The sequence below is a fragment of the Bombus fervidus genome, chromosome 8 (genome assembly GCF_041682495.2).
Source record: "Bombus fervidus isolate BK054 chromosome 8, iyBomFerv1, whole genome shotgun sequence".
NCBI classification, from domain to species: Eukaryota; Metazoa; Arthropoda; class Insecta; order Hymenoptera; family Apidae; genus Bombus; species Bombus fervidus.
The window spans coordinates 10,619,642-10,643,601 of NC_091524.1; the positions used below are offsets into that span (position 1 = coordinate 10,619,642).

Below are 23,960 nucleotides of genomic sequence, written 5' to 3' on the forward strand. Positions count from 1 at the left end.
TAACCGTAGAGAAACGCTATTTAGATATTACCGAGTAGGTACGTACGAACGTATATACTCGTACATAACAGGGTTAAGAAACGCGTTGACTATGTTTAGAAAGAAACCACCACAGGAGAAGTCCATTGGAAGGTGGTGAAACGTTTGCTCTCGACGTGGCTTCGTGGCACGAAGGGAATACGAGATAAATAGAGATGACGTTCTTACTACTGTGAGGAGGTCTGTATATTTAACCGATCACCACGGTATTTTCTTCTTTTCTAAACGAAATAGATTGAATTGTGGTGTTTCCATAATTATCCTCGTTTCTCGTCTCTCTTCGTCTCTGATAAACTCGAAAACAAAACAAGCACGTATAGAGCATGGAATTTCGACCAAGAATAGAACACTTCGACGATACACCAGCACGAGATACGTAAATGCTTCTGGTTTAACGTCAACATGCGTCACTCTGGCTTGACAATTAAGTCGACGTTGGGACGACATTATATTCCACGTTCCAACGAACCGGGATTATTAACTCATCGTGGTTGCGTAACGTAGCGAGTCTAGTGGAACGAAAATTCCCCGGTGTGATATTGCGCCGAAGGTCTTTAACATTCCATTAAAATGCGATATCAGGCAAAACACCGGAGGTGAATTCTTTTTCAGTCTTTTTTCTTTTTTTTTTTTTTTCTTTCTTCGACAGGGAAGTAGCAGTTTCGTTTAACAGGTTGATTGCCACGGTCACCTATTCGTTATTGGATTCGCTATCGGCGATCCACGCTATTAAATTTTTTAGAATAATTTAACGTAAAATAAATTTCATGGATTAAAGGACTGTCAACAATGTGAACGATTTATATAACACGGAGAGAGAAAAGTATGCAAATGTAATACGATATTTTCCAATGATTAAACGTAACAACGTATTTCGATCTATCGTGGTTTCCACGGAATGTTATATAAACAGGTATATTATACAGGTAATCTCACCTAACTTTATCACCTGGAATATCTTGCTTGTTTTCGATAATACTAAAAAGTGTTTCGGCAACAGGTTGGATAGTTTCAAGGTGAATATTATTTGACACGATTAGTTTTTTCGTAGATGGTCGCGTAAAAGACATCGCTTAGGAAGGTCACCCATTTTTTTTAAAAATCGGATCATATATTTTTTAATATATAAATTCACCCATCTTGACGTTCTCTACAAAAAAATATTAATTTATCTATGCCGAAAAAGTATCAACTTATTCGTATCGAAGAACTATCAGTCCAGCGGATATATTAACTTTAATTTCTCAAATTTAACGTACGAAAGATAAAAATTCGACGAACACAAGAATTGTCTTTCGCAAAAATCCTCGTCTTTCGTTAAATATGTCGAATTAAAATTAAAATATTAGACGAATATCTCTTCGATATAAAAATAAATTAATACCTTTCCAACATATACAAGTTTATACTTTTTTCGCCGACAATGTCCAGGTAGATCGACGAACGTATTAAAATATATATGATTGACGACATTCACCAATGGAAAAACTTCAAATTCAATATGTTGCTGAAACATTTTTACTAATATTATCAAAAACAAGCGAGATATTCCAAGTGATAAAGTTAAGTGATAAAGGTAGATTATCCTGTGTAAAATTCGTGTGGCAATCAACGTGTTAAGAGATATACGTACCATTGTACGTTCGTAAATGACCACATTTTTCCTTCCATATACGGTGAATGCGAAAAGTATTTGTACGTCGTTTCACCAGTCGTTGCATTTACATTCCAATCAATTAGATTCGACTGTAATAAATTTTTCGCATCCATCTAGTAGCGCTATATTTGTATATTTCATCTATGCCTCGCGTATGTACTTTCTCGTTTGAACATATTCTAATTTCTTTATTCTTTTGGAATATTCTCCTATCGCATCGAACGCATGGAACACCTTCGTATTGGCAGGGAATCACCGCGAAGCGTTATCACGAATCGATTAAACGTCCATTCGTGAGATTAGGCCGTAGAATGCTTCGAGGAACAAAATTACGTAAGCTGTATACGGTTTGCGCGTTTCTCCTGTATATTAGAAATGGAAATTTATGCGAGCGGTGAAAATTGATTTCAGTGAAATGCCGAGTGGAGGCGAGTAGGCACGTGGAAAAAGCGAGACGCCGCCGCGGTCGCGTATCCGGAAACGCTTCGATCGAGACGAAGAATCATCGGTTCACGCGAAGATAAACGAATGGTCGATATCAATATCGGATATCGATATACGGTTACTCACGATGATCGGACAACTTGTAATTTATTATAGAGGAGCGGGTGAATGTTATCGTGGAATAAAACAATTATTGATGCTAGATAATTGTAGCAGATACGATTAGCAGATATAAACAAGAGAATCGCGTTAAAGTTCAGGGAAAAGAGACAACTTTTTCTTCGTTTCGAATTTATTGTACGAGTAAATGTTATTGTTAATTCTTTGAACACGACTATCGCTGTAAACGCGATCGTCGAACGCGGTTGTCGTCGATGACGCGATTCCATGTACCGGTAATTGCATTAGGTATTTTTTTCCCTTTGGAAGGAAAACCTTTGGATTTACGAGAATATACTCGTGCTTAAAGGGTTGCTAAGAACAAATTGCTCACGTATTTCCAAGCTACGGTACATTTTCTTCTGCAACAAGCGACACGATATGCAAATCATCTTTTCTCTTATACGAAGCAGCGGTTTTTCATTTATCGAGAACAAAGAAGTAAACGATACAGGAAGCAAGAGAAAATAGAAAAAAGGAGCGAGAAGCCATTCAGAAGCATTTCGATCGAGACGAAGAACCGCTAGGTAGAGCCGAGGGTCAACGAATCGTTGCGATACAAGGCGAATGCATCGGAGGCTAAGCACAGATGCGGACCATCGGTGCCACGGCCTCGTCGGCTACGTGAAATTCTAATGTTTCGCTTTCCTGCCGCGTCTGCGTTTCTCCGACCCACGACGACGTCCCGTGTTTAATTAAATCCTTCTTAACCGGGCAGCCTCGAACGAGAAAGTTGCGCCATCGTTGTACGTTGCTCGTGATTTCGACGATTAGTTCCGTCGTCGTAGCCTCTTTTTACGTTACGAGCTTTTCGTACACGTCTGTGCCAAGTTCACTGACGTTTTACGTTTGCGAATTTTATTTTCCACACGATTGCATTTTTCATCGCTTTGAGTAATTTACTCGGATGTGATTATCGACGTTTTTATATGCCCGAAAGAATGATTTTTTATGACAAATCTACGATTATTAACAGTATCGATTTCGTAATTCTTAATTTCGTAATTTTCGTTCGAATCACGGCTTTGCTCGAACGAACGAAGGGAAGCTGTTTGATATTTGAAATAGTTGGATTACGTATATCGATAAGAATTTATTTATTTCACTTTCTCTTCTCGGGCTTAAGAAATCTGTCGACGATGGAAAAATATGATCGAAGGAAGGGACATAGATTTGGCGTTTGTTAGAAACCGAGCGTGATTTTTTTAACTTACAAGGCAAAGAAGATTCGCGTGTGCGGAGATTCTAACAACGAGAGGCCGACAAAATACGACGAAAAACTCGGGAAAATATCGAGCGTTGAATTGCAAATTACGACAGATTTCTCGGGGCATTATTTGCACTTGATAAAATTCAATTTCGTGCTCGTTTGTTTGCACTGCACTCGCGAATATATTAGTTGCCGAGCTGCTTTTACTTTTCCTCTTGCTCCAATTCAAACTTCGCTTGTTCTTTCAATTTTATATCTCGTTTGCAGCTTCGTTAACGACTGCCTTAAATCCGTGATATTTGAACGTTTTAATCGTTCTAGATAATCTTACCGCCTCCCTGATACTTGTAAAGAAGGATTTAATAAAATGAAATGGCACGATACGTCGTTATATGGGAAACGAAAGTATCTACTACGTATTTCGTAAGCGTTTAATTTCCCGCCTGACCACCAATTAATCTTCCGTAAGTTTCGAAACATTTTCATTTTTCAAACAAATGCGCCGATGCCTCTTGCCCAACAATTCTAACGAATTAAGACGAGACTGCGATACATTTCGTGACCAACGAATATTCGTCACGCTATGATACGCCATAGCGTGTTGTGCCTTTGATTGGCTAGGAAAACGCTCAACATACTAATTATCTACAGCGTTGACGTTCTATTTTACAAATTACCGCTCGTTAATATTTATTAGGATATTTTGATCGAGGCCGGAACATCGAATCGATGCATCGAATCGCTCGAAATAAATTAGAGCAACGTCTTGCACAATTCGCTAATATTATTAGTCAATAAAATATTGCGCAAGAAGACTGAAGAAATGGAAAGTTCGACGTAATTAGTTGACATTCGTGAAATCAGATTTATTCGAGGTATATGTACTCGATGACCAAAAATACAATAATAATTCGCTATAATCTGCCTTGCAAATTTTGCAGAACGTCTGCCGGGACATTCTTTCGCTCAGTTTGCCAAAGTCTGAATCATACTCGAGATTATTAGCGCATTGGCGTGGTCCACGAAGCTCGACGGATATCGCGGATAAAACGAAACGTGTTCGTTCTTCAAATGGATAGAAATATTTTTCTATCCTCTTGGATATATAAATAATAATAAAATAGAAAGAAGAAACAGGTTGATAATTGTACGTATATTAAGAGGAATTCAAGTAAAGCGCGAAAACGGTAAATCTGTTGCGACTGTGAACCAAGTTGGATGATAAAAACGCGAGTGTGAAAATTTCTGGTCGTCTAACAAACTCTATTACGATACTGTACGAGCGTTTTATATTTAAAAGCGTTATTTTACTTTGACCTTTTGCACGACAGCATTTGTTTGAATTAATCGCTCGGGCTATTTCACGGATAAAACACCGTGCAAAATATCTCATTGTTTTTTGTAAATTTTGTATTTTATTCAAACCTGTCGCTAATAGTTTCCAGCAATTTGAAATAATTCTAAATTTCACGAAGTAACACGTTCTCGACTGTTGAATATACAAATTTCTAACGATTCTAAATAATTCTAAATCTCACGAAGCAATACACGTTTTACGAAGTAACACGGTGTAATATAAAAATTTCAAGTAAAATCTGAATAATTCTAAATCGTGGCAGACAAATCAGAATTTGTAATAACAGTGAGATTGATACGAAACGGCATATTAATTCTCAATCGAACGCTATCGCTTATTTCGTAATTAACGCGCGTAATTCGAATCGACGATTCGTTTGTTTTTCACGAGAGGAGAAAGACAAAAATTTCGCGATTTTCGTTTTGCTGTTGTGGTTTGGCGTTCGTGCCAAGCTCTGTGATCCACGAAGCAAGAAGAGAATTGGAACGATCGCGGCCCGCAACGTATCATCTTCATCGACTTCGTCGACGTCTGATTACTGACTTCATCAACGCACCACTTTTCATCTTTTTTTCCCTCAGCCATTTTCTCTCGCCCCCTTTCTATCGCCACCCTCTATCCTGCCACAGTAATTCCACTTTCGTGTTACTTTTGACACGTGTATCTTTAGGTTTCAAACAGCGTTTTAAAAATATATTTTTGATATCTGCTACTACAACGTAGGAATTAGAAATAGAATACATCGTTGATCGTATATTTTCCACCAGTTATGTGTTTCTATTGGGTTGGCAATTAAGTGACTGCGGATTTTGACATTAGGTGGTAATAACAAAATCCGTAATTACTTAGTTGCCAACCCAATAATACCAACTCAGCGTCTATAAACGTTATGGCATCTGAATACTTTGGCGAATCTCTCGCGACAATATACAGAATTTCATCGAAATATACAAATTGGTGGCGAATTGGTAATAAGAAAAAATACGAAGAAGCAACGCTTACGCGTAATGTTTTGTACGAAGTTACCACGCTGTTGTAAATTTCAAGTATCTGTATGCTTAATATTTAAACAGCACTGCTTGCATCAACAAATGCGAAATCTTTCTGTCGACTCGAAAGGCCGTCGTTAATTCACAAGTTGTAAAACCTGAAACCAAGAAGTTTGTCAATAAATAATTTAATCTAATCGCATGAACGAGATACTTCAAATAGTAGAATCTTCGATCGAATGGAATTTCCTCGAGAGCAAAGATTGTTTGACGCATCCTCGAAACAAACCTTCTTTCTCTCATCGAATGGTCACGATTTTCGAGTGGAAAGGAGGAAATAAGAATCCTCTTTGCGATCAAAAAGTGGAGCACGAGCCCCTGCGAAGTTGAACGTGCTTTCTTTGAGGATCGCCAAGTGCATCGGCAAGACAGAAGCGGACAATATAATATTAAACGGGAATTATGACCGCAATAAACCGTTGCTGGTGTTCAGCTTCTCTATACCGGTTCTCTCATGGCGAACTCATTGTTTTCCAGATTTAATATCGGGACCATAATCGAGATTCGACTCATTCTTTGTTACGGCGGCTGATGGGAAGAGTGTTTTATTTTTGCACAAAAAAAAAAAAAAAAAAAAAAAAGGATAAGAAGAAAGGAAACCTGTTGAGTTACGAACTCGATTTATCGTCTGCATATCTTTAGCGTTTCCCATATTTGCACGTTTTTGACCCGGAGATGAATTTATTACAACCAGACAAGAATAAAGTTACTTTCTATTTTTTCACCATATATATCTAATACACCTGTACGAATATTATATCTGAAAATACGTGAAAGAGTTAATATATGTTGAAATAGTCGATATTTTATCTTTGCATCTTTCATAATCGTGACTAGATCGAATAAAAATGAAACGCACACTTGTGTAAGTATGAATTGCTCAAGAGATTAAGCAATATATGTAGTACGTAAATTTTCTCTTTTAATATCCATAATACATTTGTAATTGGCTCTGTTGAGCAATCAACGAATTCGATAGCTTGAATATCGCGTGGATAACGGTCGATGTGTTTTTTCACTGAATTTCCTTGTTAATACGTAGACTGGACACGTCGACTTACGATATATCTCGCGTTTCAGTATTCACGAAATTTATAAACAATTCTCGAGAAAAGTATAGTATTTCCTAGAGCTAGAATGCCACGTGTACAAATCTCTGGATACTTGAAACATTCCTCGAATGTAAAATACCTTATCTAATACTCGATTCAGATCTCTTGCTCTCGTTTCACCAGGTATATTCTCTTCAATTTCTCGCCACGATCATCTATAGCGTTATTTCAACACACAATGTAACTCTGGTGACTTTCAAAACTAGGTGACAAAGTGATTTATTATTGAAACTTTGCTCGCTACCGTTCTGTCCCCTATTTCTTCTATTCTATGAGAAACAGAGAAAACAATAAATATCCTTTATATCCTTCGATAAATTAGCAAATACTTTCCACGGTTAATTAATGTAGGTATTATTCAAAGGAGGACAATAGAAACAAAGAGAGATGGAAAAAGAAGAAAGAACAGAAGGAAGAAAAGTTGAACGCAGCAGTCTCTATAGGTGGAATATACAGATCAATAACGGGAAGAAGGTTTTATGCGACGCATTTTCAATGAATATAGACGTAAGTACGTGCAAGTCAGAGACCCTCGTCGTGTCCATTGAAAATGTATTGCATAATATTTCGTGGGTCGGTGGCCTCCTGTTCACCCAATGCATACAGCGAATCGATTTTTTTTTCCGTATGAATGCTTCCAGACAGTTGCACATTTTACACGTAGCACACTCTATGTCCACTACATTGTCCAGTCGAATCGTTTGAAACACGCGGCTAGAGATAAACTTGTACATCGAGTGAGATCTGTCGAACCAACTTTTACAATATACGATACTTTTACGACACCGTATATAAACTGTAATTTAAAAGTTTCGAAGGAAATGAGAAAAAAGCGTATCTTTTCGGAGAAGTTTGCTTGTCACTGAATTTTTCAAATGAAATTTTACACCTCGTTTGACATTTTTCTTAGAAGCTTCGGAATTAAAGAAATACGAACGATGTTTTCAGAACACCTCACGACGGGAATATCATATTACAACCTTTTGACGAATATTTTCCTTTTATTATCACGATCATTCGCGAAATTCTACCCCTCGTTTCTTACGATCCCCTTTTATCCTCTCAGATCCTCTGATATTTCCAATTTCTCATGTGCCTCTCGGTTCGCTAAACGCCACGAGAAGTTGCTGGCAAAATTTTCCACCAATTTCCATCCAGCTATTCTTTCCTCGGAGCTTATCTTCCATCTTCTGAAAGATCGAAGCCATTAAGTTACGTGCTACACGGCCTGAATAAAATAAGTTGGAATAATAAATAATATTAATCGAATAGTAGATAGCTATAGAGAAGAACCTATTTATTTTATAAATGAAGCATTTTATGTGATAACAAATTTCCGTAACATAACAGTAAATAGCTTATCACAGACGAAAATGACGATGAAACAAAAACAAAGAAAAAAAAAAAAAAAAAAAAAAGAAGAAGAGACAAGAGAGTGGTAACGACAAGACGATAAGGATTCGTCTGACGAAATTAGAAATTAGGCCCTAATTAGAAAATCAGAATTAAAATTAAACTGGTAAGTATTTCCTTGAGTACTGTTATTATTTATAAATATATTCGAGCGCAAAGCTGTAGTCAGGTAATTTTCCACAAAGAAAGACAGAATAATAACATTCGCTAGGTAGAGCAGTAGGGAATGTAGGCCGACAAATGGCGCTTTGTACAACTGTTTCGTGACCGGCTATACCCATGACAAACGACCAGTTTGAATTCTTCAACATCCAATCCGCCATCAATTATTTATCAATCTTCTGCCCGCGAGTCTGATCTATAGACCGGGATATATGTACATACATCTTCGATAGTCTATAGCGTAGCTTCATCGATTCAAGCGACGATGTTCGCACGGTTTCACATCGTTTGATGTGTTTCTATGAAAACTTTTGATTAAGCTGTGTCGTCTTTTTAGAGTATAATGAAATTCGGAATTCAGCACGAACGATCCAGGAGACAATCGGATTTTTATCGTTAAAAATCCTCTAAAGCTTCGCATAGGTAAAATAAAATTAGTCTTAGTTCGACATTTTAGAATTTTAAATAGGTCGTGCGCGGCGAGTGGAAAAATTAATGCAATGCCTGTTCTAAATAAAATGATTATTCATTTATTTCGTTATCAGTTCTATTGTCTGATCGATCGTTGATTTATTCAAACGGAAGAAAGGATTGCTTCTTCAGTCGCATCATATGGTAAAATATTATTGATTCTCAACGATGTCAAACTACTAAACTTTTCAAATTCTTCATCCGCGAAAGCACACGAATAAACAAATAGAATCTGAATAGGAGTTTACATCAGCACGTAATTACAATAATCAGCGCTTTGAATATGCATTTTGTATATTTTTACATTCTATATGAGTTCTGTGCACCTTTTCATATTTAAATTTTCCATAAATCCGTATCATTCGTAGCCTAGTCATCGTCGGTTATTGATGTCGACCGTCTCTTGTCGTTGGCATTTTTGCCGCCGACAATCCTAACATTGCGCAACCGGAGGGCGAGAAACGATTCACGTCGACGCTGAACCGTCGTGACTCGTCCAGTTGTCTACAGTCATCGATCCCCAGCAGCTTATGCACCCGGAAACCGTGCCACAATTCCACGAGGTAATTCGATTCGCGGCCGAAGGAAATCGGGACGACGACTGGAATCGTCCTCTCTGTAATCACGTCGGTGTAATCGCTTTGGATGAGCCGGGGATTGGCAAAGGTGAGGATTTAAGAAGATTGGCAGCGTGGAGATTGGAAGAAGATAGCGTTCTCTTTCGAACGAAATAACAAGCCGTTTGTTAGCTAGAAATTTCTCAAATGGATTTTACAGGTTTCGTCGCGTTCAAGGCCTGTAATTCGAATTTCCTTTTGTTTATGAGAAAGCACATTTTTAATTAGACACGACTGCTCGTGTTGATAAAACAGGTAATAACTGTTGCGAACAGAATGTTTCGTGTCGAAACATAGATCGTTTGTTTCATTATATATTTACGTTTATTATAAAAATAGTAACGCAGAACTACTATGAAAATTAAATTGAGAACGTTAAAGAAATGGAATAATAGATGTAACTTGACAAGTTCGCGCGATGAAATATGCTAATAAAACTGTGTTATTTCATCTGTTTTTTCTTCAAGTTACGTCAAACGAGAGGTACAACGCGCATAAATAGCTGTTTGATTCACTTCGTGAAACATCGTCGCACGCTGTTACGTTTCCTCTCAAGTTCCGAGCGAAGTTAATGTAGATAAGACAATGGGAATCTCAATTTTCCTTGTTGCAATAATATCGCTGCATACAATGAGTCAAGTTTACGCAAAGCCGTGGCGAGTCGCCGAGAAAATAAGAGTAATAATTCATCGTCTTTTCCAAATCGTTTATAATACTACCGATGCTTGATGTCGTTCTTACAGACGGCAGAAGAAAGAAGGTGATCTAGTTTCTTAAAGTCACTTACCTTCTCGCACAGATTTCAATCTCATTAGCCAACACAGGCAAACTGTCCTGTTTTATACTTAATTACGTGATTGTTGTTTCGATAGTTTCTACAGGTGTATCACGAGAACGAGTAATCAGATTAATGAAAGCGTCGTCAAGTATTTCTTGATTTTACAGCGAATCATAGGATTAATCTTTCACGCCAAATTTTTTAAACCGAGACCATGTATCCTTATAGAGATTAACAGATACAATTAACGAAATTAAAAGTGGAGTTTCATCGAATTTGAAGATACGGATCGGTATTATAAGTTTAGAATTACAAATAAAATATTAAATATAATTGGATTGCTTTAACTGATTCGCTTCTTCGTCGTCTGTTTAGTAGAAAAATATTTCTACTAAAAAGTTCTGCCAGTTTCGAGGGGATGACACTTTGATACAAAATCAAAACGAGTGTCTCCCCTTCGTATTTTTTTTTTCCTACGTGAAACGTTAACGCCGCACGATTTTCGTTTAAACACGAAGAGCAATTAGGTTGAATCAAGAGTTGTCCAATTTCAACGATACAGTCAAGAGCTCGCAGTTTTAATTTACATCATTCCCTTGAAACGCTATTTGACGTTAAAAGTCTGTTTAACGTTCGACCAACTTGTTCCACGCACATTCCACGTTTCCATATAACAAAATTGCTTCCAGCATTCAACGTAATCATTTACAATCTTCCCGTAGCGTCGTCCAAAATTTCAATCGCAATTTCTGAATTTTTATAAATTCTTTTTATTAATTTTTATTAACTTTTATAATTTGAATACAAAAAGAGAGAGAGAGAGAAGGAAAGATTGCCACGAAACGTACACTTGGCCGACCTTTCGGCCGCTTTTACCGTTCGGCGTAGAACGAAAGCGGAAAGAGAAAACGGGAGTTGGCGTATACGAAAAGGGAGAAGGCGAAAACACGCGGTCGCGACACGTCCTCCACGCTCGTGTAACGGTGCACAGAAAATGAAAGCGATCGTGCACCCGTGCGTCGTGCATTGTAATGGAAAAAAAGACGAACACCAGGGAAAAGGTTCCCATTCGATTCGCCAGTGTTATCCGTCCCTCTCCTGGGAACTGTTTCATTTCGAGAACGCGTGGTTTCCCCTCGTTAATTTCGAACGTTATTACCAGACTGCAGATCTTTCGTGCATTTGTGGGAAATTAAAGAGCGCGAAAACACGCAGGGTACTTGTAAATGGAAAAATGCGTAAAATGTACAAAATAAAGTAGCTACGATATTACGAAGCTTTAGAATATTTAATCGATAAAACGTGTTTCTGATTAGCTTCTGTTTTGGGTTAATAGCGCTAGCAAAGAAACTAATTTGCTGGAATATTTGCACTTTAATTATTACGATACGATGTTTTTACGCGCGTAATTAATCGACCGGATAAAGATATCGAGACATCGATTGTTAAGAGACAAATAAAAATTGTGGAATAACAATTTCGACGAATAAACGACGATTTTTCTTCCTTATATCTGATATTTTGTTAACATCGAGGTACATTTAAACCTGGAAATGTACAAACGAATTGACGATAATTGTAAGATAAAATAAAATGTATCGCAGTAGAATTTTACTGATTTGTACCTCTGAAAGGACATGATTCATATAGGCGATAGGAGCGCTGATTTTTATAGTTAGCGTTATTTAGAACCTCCAATTTAATTAGTAAGAGTTCATATTCAGATAAATCGTTTGAATGGATAAAACTTTGCAATTAATCAGAATGTCGTTCCAATAAATGGAGCTCCACTTTTCTTCGATAAGATACACATTTTGTACATAGCTTATGCGTCGAGCTTCTCCATCCAACAAAAATTTGTGCAACAAAGTTTAATCCTCGTAACACAGGTCATCGTGTTTTTCAATTTCGATCTGTTTAATTACTTAGTAATTATCTTTTATAAACTGTGTCAGATAGTACTCAGCGTTTCTGTATACTCGTTACCTTTAACGAATATTTGTTACATTTCGAACGAATATCACGTTCAAGTATCACGATGCTACTAAAAGCTTGTTACTCTATCGTAGAACTTAGGACGCTTACTTGAGATTTTCTATGTATATTGATTTTGGTTTGCAGTTTGCCGAGCAATTAATTCAACGTCAAGGAAGTCAAGATACACATCTAATTACATAGTTGCTCGTTATGCTCTAAGTAGCTACGCAATCGAAACCGGGCCATTAATGTAAAAGTTACTAATTAGTTATTGGAGAATCCTATGTAACATATAATTTAAATATAATATATATATATAGATTTCTATACAATAATCCACATTTCTGTAGGACGTAAGATTTCAGTTTCATATTTTCTCACTCGTCTCTTTCAAAAAATGAAAATATCAAATTCTGCGATATCTACATTTAACAAACAAACGTACGCATCGACAAGTACAAATATCAGAACAATTAATCGTAATGCGTTATCGTAATTATTAATTACGAGGAATTACAAAGAAACCGGTGTAAACGGAATCATGAAACTCTTTTCGCAATCCATCCGTGAAAATTTGGTTTGCAAAGCGATTTTACGAACCGCTAAGAACAGACAAAAAAAAAAAAGAAAAAAAAAGAAAAGAAAAGGAAAGAAAAAAGGAAGCGAAGAAAAATAGAGGAGTAGGAGAAGGAGGAGGGAAAAATGAGAACAACGAGGCCCCTGACAGAGACGATCTTAATTACATTAATTAAATTCGAAGTTATCACGGTAACGTAAGAGAAGGAAGCAGATTCACACTAATTACCTTGCGAACTATCGTTATGCGGCGTATATATGCGAAATCCTACGTAGCGGCAGTTGATTGCGTCAGCATCGAAATGAACAAAGTAATATGAAAGAGCAAAGTGCATTAACCGCGACCATAGCGGCTCGATAAAATGGTAAAAACCGCGTGTGACCAGGCGGTTCAATCTCGAACCTTAATTCCAGTCGTCGCCCCTTTCTTTTCATTTATTTCTCATCTGTTTCCTCTTGAGTTATTAGGTCGTTGTTTACGACCAATATTATCTACTAAATTTACCTCCTTTATTTCTCGTTTATATCTTCATAAATTATTGGGCTGATACGTATGACCGATACCGTCTGCTGAATTATGTAGCTTTATCGGTTATCGTCAAAGAAATATTAATTGTTTCGTTATGATTATACGATGTATTACTTTAACCTTTCCATGATCTCATATTTCAATATTAATATATTATAATATTATTATAATTCAATATTCAACAAGCAAACGATCGATATATTATTTGTCTTTGATGAGATCCAGCTTAAAGTATAGCGAATTATATAGCGAACATTTCTGCGATTAATAATTGATAAAACGATATTCTTTCAATTTGATCCAGAAAATATTCGGTTCTGTAGCTATTAAATAGATGTAAGAACGTAAGGGCTGACCATGTTCGTCTCATTTCACTTCTTTCGCTTCAGATCTCGTTCGCAAAGCTTTACGTATTTTGCTTTTGACGCTGGCGTATCAGCATCGAAGAGGAATGTTATTTACAATAATTTTGAACAACGGTTGCTTCGGATATTCGAGTTTAATGAAAAGTTTCTTCGAAAGACGAACAGGGCAAGGTGCGTGGAATCAGATTCAGGGGAAAAGTGTGCCGGAGAAATGCATGAAAAATTGAACGAAAGTTGCGTGGAAGTAAGTTACAACATTGAGCTGAATCACTGAATCAACACGTTCAACTATTTATATTAATTGTAAATTTCGACAATTGAATTCTGACATTTGGATAGCAGGCACGTTATCTACGTCACAGTAATGTCGGTTCAATATTCGTAATAGCGATTTCCATAATTGGCAAATTTAATCAGTACCTTGGCCCGTCCCTTCGTTTCTACAACAAAATGATCAAACTCTGACTCGGTGCCAGTTCACTTCCAAACTCTTCGAGTTCATCGAGTTATCCAAGTTTCGTCTCAATTATCGTAATTGAAGAATTATATGCGACAGATGCGAGATATTGGTAAAACGGATGCGAATTTCACCAAACGTTACATAAATTATACTCGCGAATAATTAAAAATAATTCGCTTTCCGATCGACTACTAGCGATGTGTGAAAATCTGCTATCGATACGTCGAAGCATTATTATAATTTTTTCATTATTAAAATGTTTTCAAATTTCCTTGGAGATTCGGAAAATCGAAAGTCGTCACAAGAGTAACAAATGTAATTTCCAAATCTTCTAGGCAACAAATACATTCATGTTTCCCATAAAAGGAATCCTAAGACAAGCGGTTGATACTGCGACACTACCATTTTCCATCTTCGAGCGAGATATTCAAACGAAATGCGATGAAGATAAACAAGAAAAGTAGTACGCGTGTAACTGCATTATAAAGTATTATCGTATTTGTGCCTATTAGTGCGCGACACGCAATTGTGTTTATCAGTCCAAAAAGTGTGCTACTTCGAAACGTTCTGTTTCACTGTGTGTCTGTGTTTCACACACAGGGACACGAGCGTCGTTGTAACCACCCCTTTCTCACAATTTCCATCACGTTCTTCGTTCTCGATCCGGCCGGGAAATCCGAATCTCGAATTTCCTGCGAATCTCTCGTTGTCTAAACGCAACAGGCGAATAGAAGGCTACGAGACTTTGGACAGCAAGATCGCGGAAGAGGATCGTGAAAGGGAGCGCGAAAATCGAAACGCGTTGGTTGGCCGCGTGGCCGACGACTACGGTGCTCGGCCGGCGTAACTGGAAAACGGGGTCGTCGTTGTAGTACGATGGCGAAGACGACGTCGTGGAACAGCCGAGGATGTCCCAGTTTCACGGTGGCGAGGTCGTTGCACCCGGCATCAGTCAACGCGAGGCTCTTGCGAGCGCAGCGCAACGCGCGCGCCGACCAAGTTTCGATTTCGCGATCGCGCGCATCCGGGATACGTAATTCCTCGCCGCGGGAAACGGAATCGCGGGCCAACCGAACAGAACCCTGCGAGGAAATGCGGAATGCGAGCGAAACAACCAGGAAACACGCGATCTCCTTTCCTTCTCCCATTGACGTTCTATTTTCTTCTGCGTAGCAAGCGATTCATTCTGTGGTCGATTCATTCTCCGTTGAGTCGAGCGACGAGTTTTTCGTTGTCGGCTGCCAGAAATACACAGCCGCGCGAAGAAAAGAGAACGTTCAAGATTGGAACCTGCGTATGAGTACACCAAGGATTCTTGTGTAAATTTACACCTTTATAGACAGATAGTAGAACCATCAACGATTAAAGTATAAAACTCGTATAGAAGAAATTAAAGGGCAGGGGATAGGGAAATGTTTTATATACAAAATTTTGTAAGACGAGCAAGATCTTTCGAAGAATCATTCGAATTTCGAAAAATGTACTGTCGTGAATCTATGAAATTTCTGCGAAGAATTATTGGTGTTTTGATTATTTCGATAGTTTCTAGCGTTGAGAGAGTAGGAGCTTGGCAAAAATTCGACCAATCTATCAAATGTTACAAGGAATAAGCACCATTCGTTGAAGAGTACTACACTTCTCGGATATCACGCGTACTCTATGCATTTCTGTATCTTAAAGTATCTTAAAATTACGTGAAAATTCGCAGTCTACATAAATACTCTTCATGGTGTCAGTAACAATCGTTTATCGTGGGATATACAATAATGGGCAATGCAAAGTTTAAATATATCGATAGCAGAAATTGTTTCCAATTTTTGCGTAAAATGGAACTTTTATTGTCTAAAAGGATCGGAAGAAGTACTAGCTTCCATTAAATCTTAGTGGTTTAAATATAATTTTACAAAACAGAAGCAGCGAATAAATATAAAATATGTACCTACTGTAGAACAAACGACTATCAACGGTATAATGTAAAATACATAACAAAAATGTCACTAACATTTGCATATACAGACAAAAATTATCTAGCAACTTGAAACTTTCTTTTAATCCGGTTAATTAAATTTAAGTCAATTAGAGATTCCTCCCCTCGATTACGAGGAAGCATTTAGCATTTCATTTGCGTAATAATTAGGAGAAAGCATATGGAAGAGGGACGTTGCGTTTCGAGAATGCGTGTCAATACGATTGGATTCCTAGCGTGGGTTTAATGGGTTTCGTGGGTGGAAGTGTTTTAACGCTTTGTTTTTTGCGTACGTTACAGTGATTTCGCTTGGAAAAAATATGAGCAACTAACATTTTTGTTGGTTCAGTGAATTGGACTGTTGGCTAAATCACATTAGGAGTTTAAAATTGTCTAAAGATATTATTCTCTTCTTTCGAATTGTTATATATATTGTTATGTATATTGTTATATATATATTCTGATTGAAAAATATTAGAGCACCTTTCGTTTTTAAAAAAAGCTTCAATTTGTAACGTAGGTTGTGAATCTTAAGTTGCACGCATTTTTTAGCGATATAACATTACTTTATACTTTTATATTTATACTTATGACGCTATTATGACGATTATCCAATGAAAATACCTATTCATCGATATAATATTCACGATGAAAATATTCACCAAGTATTTCGAGATTCTTGTGTCCAAATGTCGTGTAATAAATTTAGTAAAGTACTTTCACGCAAACTCCACCAACATTCCATCGCGTGTTTTACGACTTCCACGAAATATAATGGCATACCAACTATAAAAGTCTTATTGGAGGAAATTGCTAAATCTATTTCGTGTATATGAGCAAGAAACATATAAATAAGTATATTCTCCGTGATGCGGTGAGCAAGTTCCCTCCCGTTACAGAGAAATTGCAATAAACAGAAGAAGAAGAAGGGAAGAAGCACCCAGAAAGAGCTTTAAAAATGAAGGTGAAGGACATTTGAAAAAATAAAGATCCTAAAAGGAGGAATTACACGTTTGGGAGAAACGTTGTTTCGTAGAACTTGAGTTAAATCGTAGAAAATATCGAAAGTTTTAAAGAGCAATTTTTGCTAAATATGTAGTTGACGAAGAAAGTATAATACTCGAAAAATGAAATTGACATTTCTGACGCAAAATTAATTCCAGGAAAGAATTTTTATCATCTGTTCGAAGCGATACGTGATCATTCGTGTATGATTAAGTAAGCAGTAGATAAATGGTAACACTTTTAGATTTGATTTTTACAATAAAAAGTTAATTATTTATACCATGTAATAAGATAATATTGTGACAGGTGTTATCGATTAAACACAAGCGCAGGATAAAAAATATCAAATCACTTCGTGACGATACAAGTATTTTAAAAAATTGGCTATTGAAATAGAAGGATTTGGTCGAACAATAGAATTGAGAAAAGAAGAGAACAAAAGGAATGATTTCATAAAATAATTAAAAAGATTAGTTGCGGGAATTGCCTATGTGTAACACAAATATTCAGAGAAACTCGATAATGGAATAAACAAGTGTATATTAAAATGATACAGAATTCAACAAACGCAAGTAGCTAGACCGTCGTCAAAGTTAAAGAAGAACGTTTTACAAGTGAATTAGGAAACCAGTAATTAAACGATAAGAATAAAATAATAATAAAAATAATAAAAGTAATAAAAACGAGAGAAGACACGAGCTAACGGAATCACAGAATTTCTCACACTAAAATCCTCATGTAACTGGTCTCGACTAAAGATAGAAATATATGTACAATTTGCCATTAAAGTAACACGGGGAACAATTTCGTAATCGAATTGACTTGCTTGAACGAGACAGAAGAATTCGAGCAACGATCGAACAGTCCCAAACAACGAAGAAATACGCGAGTTAAAAATTCAGAATTGCGACAACGAATTGATCGAATCGCATGGGATTAAATAAGAGAATACGAATAAGAAGAGCAGATACAGAACAAGTATTCTTCCATCAACGAAGCTTGTAATGAAAAGCGAAAGACATCGCCTAATAGTGATAAATTGCAGAATTTCTCACACTGAAACTAAAACTTTTCCAAGACAGACGGTCGATTAAAGATCCAGAACACGTCTGGTCGTCGCATCGATACAACTTGAAGAAGAATTTTCTCGCCGCGTTACACTCGGAACCGACCCCTTTAAGCAACGACCGACACGCATTCCAGAAGCGCGTCGCGTTTCCCTGGTACCCTTTCTATACGGCGTCTCTCGTGAAAGCGGTGGTCGAGTGTGATTCAGTGTAACGCGGTAAGCCGACTTATTACAACGGCGAAGAGGAATGCCGTCTCGTCGTTTCCTCGATCCACGAACCGCGATACTCTCGTCAGTGAAACTCCGAGGCAGCCGCGGTCGCCGACAATGCACGCACACGCGATCAACTTTTCCAATATCGAAATAATAACCTCAAGTTTCCCCGTAGTCCGCTCTAACGATCGCTCGTTACATGAAACAATGATTAACTTCTCTCCGTGAGAGCCATGATCCTCTCCGTTGAGCTTCGTCGTAAAAGGAGATGGAGAGGATGCTGGAGGAATCGATAAATAGTGTAACGTTGTTAACGGGATTAGGTTAGGTTAGCTTAGCTTAAGTTAGGTTAAGTTAGCTTAGCTTAAGTTAGGTTAGGTTAGGTTAGGTTATGTTAGGTTAGGATTAGGGGTGTTGTAAGGTTTGATGAATTCGTTATGAATGGTTAGAGAATTTGTGGGTGCGTAATGTTTTCTGCAGGATGTTTGCCTTGAAGAATTTTTATTTCTCGATTTTCGCTTTTCTATGATTTCAGAAGAAAACGGAAGAATGTATCTTTGATAAGTAACGCGATTTTATTTTCTGAGATTTATGAGCATTTTTTAATAAGAAGAGTAGCGCGGGCGAATCGTACAGAGATGGCAATATTTTCAGCGATGGAAATTTTTCCTCGTTCCCGACGAATTAATTTCGCCCTGTTCAAAGGGTTAACGGGACCGTGGCCACGGAAATAATCTACCGCACCTTAGCGTTACTCCTACACATTCTCTTGCTTCTCTGACGTAAGAATCGAGCAACACAATAGAAACGGGAGAGAGAGAGAGAGAGAGAGAGAGAGAGAGAGAGAGAGAGAGAGAGAGAAGAAGAAGAAGAATCGACGCGAAGCCGTGCTGGTGAAATGATTATGCCCTGAGAAAAAAGACGTCAGGAAGACGGCAACGTGTTCAATCTTTCAAGCAGGGCGTATAAAATTTACATTGTCAGTTTATTTATTTTTTGTCAAAATATATTTACTTTCAATATCTGATTTTATTTGCAACGTTTTATCATATCGTTACTATCCTGTGAAATAAGAACAGACAAAGCGCATTTTCTTCTTTTCTAGAAGAATTTCTATTCCAATTTAATTTTACACGTACAATACAAATTGAATATGTTGTTTTTTATGTATGTTACATATGTACTATAATACGTGTATATACATCAAATTCTCTAAATGATCTGAAAAATAATTTTAATCGATGTATATGGGAAATTAATTTCATCTTTAGAACTAGTGGTTAAATACAAGCTTATGCGAGATTGAGACACACGAAAGATGTACGATCATCAAAACTTAAAACTATTGAGATTAGAAGAAATATTCGCATTTCAATCGCGTCAGAGTTCAACGTACAAGTTTCGGTTTAATCCTTGAACCTGTCTGGTCTTCTTACTTTCTCTAGTCGAACCATGCATGCAAATCGCGTACGAATAATCCTGGCTTCACGATATGCGTACGGTATTTGCATACATGATCCGGTACACGTGGTCAGTAATACTGACGTCACTGGTCATTGATCTTCATCAAGCATTTCAGAAGCAGGTGAATCATGTACCGTCTATATCTCAAATAAGTCTACTCGTAAACTTTTAATGCTATTAACTTTCGTTAATGATATTTTTGCTTCGACTCGAAGGTTCTTTATTTGAGACTGGATATTTATTTTAATCGCAGATCAATTATTGTTCTTTGTTTTTTTCTTTTTTTTTTCCTATAAAATATTTCAAAATATTTCCTATTCTCGTTTAATTTAAATTCTATTTAACCTTATTTGTTTCAACATACATAACTTCATTATATAGAATATGGAAATTAATCGTACGATTTTAATCGGGAAGAAAAATGTTAATTATTCGTAAACAAGGGAACTAAAACGATATATCGTTTTAATTTCTGTGATATTTGGAAGACCAGGTCCCATCACATTTTAAAGTAAATTCACGCGTACAAGGCATCGTTAACATTTCATTTTCTGTGGGTGAGATAATACTGAAAATATTTGCACGCTTATAAGATCGTGGTGTTAACTAAACTGAAAAACGTTCTCGACTAACCGCATTAATAACCACCGCCGGGCAATTACGTTTCCAGCATATTTATGCTTAGCAGCGTGTTTGTTCGTGAAAAGTAACGTGGGTCGATCGAAAGCAAATATCGTTCAGCGTACTAATAGGTCAGATTTTAAAATTAGACGCTCATTTACATCTCCATTTATGCTCCCTTTCTCTTTCGTTCGAATTTTTCGCAGTTCATAACTTGAATAAATTATTCAGTGACATTTAATGTTTCGTTTGTTTCGTCGTAGAAAGAATGGAAAAGACTCCGTAAGAATAAAGATGATTCGACGATTGACAAGGATTAAACATACCAAAATACGATAAAGATAGAACATGCAACGAAATATGTAGCAATAAGCGTCAGAATTTTTCTACCTTTTTTTATCGGACAAGCTTTGACCCAATATCGGTCCAATAATAACGGGATTGCTTTTATAACATGGATTTATTACTAAAAAAAAAAAAAGAAAAAAGTAATACAGAGAACCAGTATTTCATGAAAAAATCGCCATCTACCAATTTCTAATTCGATTCATAATTGGAACCGGACAAAGACAGATTGGTATCAATCGGACATTATTAAATTAAAAATATCAGCAGGTAGGAGAGAAGGAGACAAGCGAACGTAATTACTGTTACGGATTTATCGTCAATTATGAAATATCCGATATGAAGATTTAGATATAGTAAATTAAAATTTCTTAATTTTATTACAATAAATTCCAAAAAAATGGAGATAGAAGACGAACGATTATCCGATGAGACCGACATAATCCACAAGACAACACTGTCACTAAGACGCCACACGTGCAAAGTAACCGATCGTTAGACGAACGATTATATGGCGTCAGAGTATCGCGTCGCTTGCCAATTTTGCGACGATGAAACACGAGAAGGCCTCGTTTCGCATACCAACGATTAATAAAGGTTACGTAATATAAGATCACAATTGTTCTTTATTTTCTGCGAAGAATTTAAAACAACTAAATGTAACTAAACGTAAGAAAGAATGGTCGTTAGCGATATGCGTGATTTCTCCACGATTTTTATCAAAATTTTCAACGATACTTAAGCGTGTCTTTTCATTTGAAACGAAAGTGAGATGGAAATGCAAAGAATTGAAAGATCAGTAGTGGAATTAGAAACCGCTTTCCCTAAGCTTTTCATTCAATTGTAAATTCGAGCTTTCCATTTAATTGTAAATTCTTCCAGAAAAAATGAATTTTTAGTAGAAAATAAATTTTCACCTTGGGATATAAGACTTGTTCTATCGCAATCTGAAACGAAAGGATTTTCTCGTACGTATGTAAATCGAGGATGAAGAAGAAAGGATCACGAGGAAGGCAGAGAGATTGAAAAGGACTGGATTTAGATAGAGGGTGAAACCTCAAAGGTACCAGCGACGACGCAGAGAAATCACGGCGACCTTCTCGAGGCCATAGACGAACCACCTTTTGCTGGCTTCGTTGGTGAAGTTCGTGGCTGGTCATGCAAATAGGCCAGTCTCGAGCATCCATTTCTAACACCTTGAAACGATCATACGCGAATCTAGGTCGAAATCCACAAGTGGTTGCCCCGTTCACGTTAGTATCTTCTTTCTTTGTTCTTTTCTTCTATATTCATTTTTCTCTCTTCCATTTTCTTTTTCATTTTTATCGAATATTTTATCCATCCTTTTCTAACGTGTATACCTTCTTCGAGAAAATGGACTGGCGAATCATGAACGTTGGTTACGTACAGAAAATCGAAAGAGCGAAATATTATACGTAGGCTTCAGCGAAGTGAATTTCCCTTCGAATATCGTACAGTGGAGCGTGAAAATACGTTTGTAGCTACGAATGTTCAATCTACTTTAAATATTTCTCTTTTTATACTTGCAGATAATATTTTTCCGCGATCGATAAATAATCGGGAAACGTCAGAATAAAATAAGCAAATAGCGAAAATACGTAGCTAACTGTGACTGTATTAACTGTATTATTTGTAATAAAAGTAGAAAAGGATACTTGATTCGCTCGGAGATGCTTCCTTCGTTAATGCGATACAACAGTTCCTTGTAGCGTAGCTTTTGAGTCTCTGACTTCGGTCGTTGGTTTTTCCGCTCCACCTGTATGTGTCTCGCTGTCGTTCGATCTTTATTCCTGGCGCGTATTTAGCGAATAAATTTATTGATCATTCTGCGTGTATACAACGACTGGTGTCATTCATGATCGTGAAATCGAATGCGTAGTACGTCATCACCTACATTGGATCTACATCAATGAATATCGACGATTCTTGTTAGTAATTAAATCAAGAAATAAGAATTATCTTATACTGAAAATTTATTTCTCTAGGATTAGCTAAGCATCGTGTTAAATTTTTTCTCGAAAAAGATGAAAAGGAAAAATTATTCTTCTAGTATTACACAGCCTTTGTCGATCGTTAATGTACAAAATGTAATAACACAAAATAATAATAATTCGAAATTATGTTATAAAGATGGAGATTGCAACGTACAGTACAAAAACTTCAGATCGCAAACGCACGAATTCTGTTTCCCAGTTGTGAACTGTGTAAAACATTCGATTCTCTTCTCAATGTTCGACACGATGTTCGTGACTTATTGATCACGCGACCAAGCAATCACGCGACGCTGACAGACACACGAAAAGAAAGCAACGTCGATTTCATTGATTTTACGACACACGTATCGTCATCTGGCCATTTGTATACGCACGATCGATATTTTAACGATCGATACACGCACAAGAATGTTAAACACGATCCACAGAGAGCGGGTTTCTTTAGACTTTGAGAATTCTTACGATCGAATTGACTAATAACTGTAGACAGTTTATAGAGGGAAACCTTTTGATCAAAGATTTTATTTCGAGAAGAACAAGCTACTTATATCGATAAAGTTTGGAACAAGTTTCAAACTGTACATAGAAACTACAAGATATTTGATGCATCCGTATAGAATTAGTCAAATTATATTTATCGATACATATATTTAAATAAAGTAATATTAATAAACGTAAGTAATAAGCTCTGTTATATGCTCTTAAAATGGTTACTCATGCTGTATACTAATTTTTTACTAAATTAACTACTCCGTATCTTGCAATTAATATCTTCCAACTTCCATACACATTTCACGATTTGTTTCAAATTTCATCAAAACGTAATCACGACAGTCGTATCTCATTCTCGTATAAATGAAATCTCAAAACGGATCGAATGTTTCTTA

At 36.8% G+C, this 23,960-nt stretch overlaps 1 protein-coding gene and 1 long non-coding RNA gene across 3 annotated transcripts in view; one reads left to right on the forward strand and one right to left on the reverse strand.

Moving 5' to 3' along the window:
• Nucleotides 1-23,960, reverse strand: part of LOC139989651 (terminal nucleotidyltransferase 5C) — a 153,821-nt gene that overhangs the window by 16,525 nt on the left and 113,336 nt on the right. The gene's annotated exons all lie outside the window — the stretch shown is intronic.
• Nucleotides 246-2,530, forward strand: LOC139989872 (uncharacterized). Its single transcript, XR_011800424.1, has 3 exons — nucleotides 246-635; nucleotides 713-952; nucleotides 2,108-2,530. It is a non-coding gene; the product is annotated as an uncharacterized lncRNA (long non-coding RNA).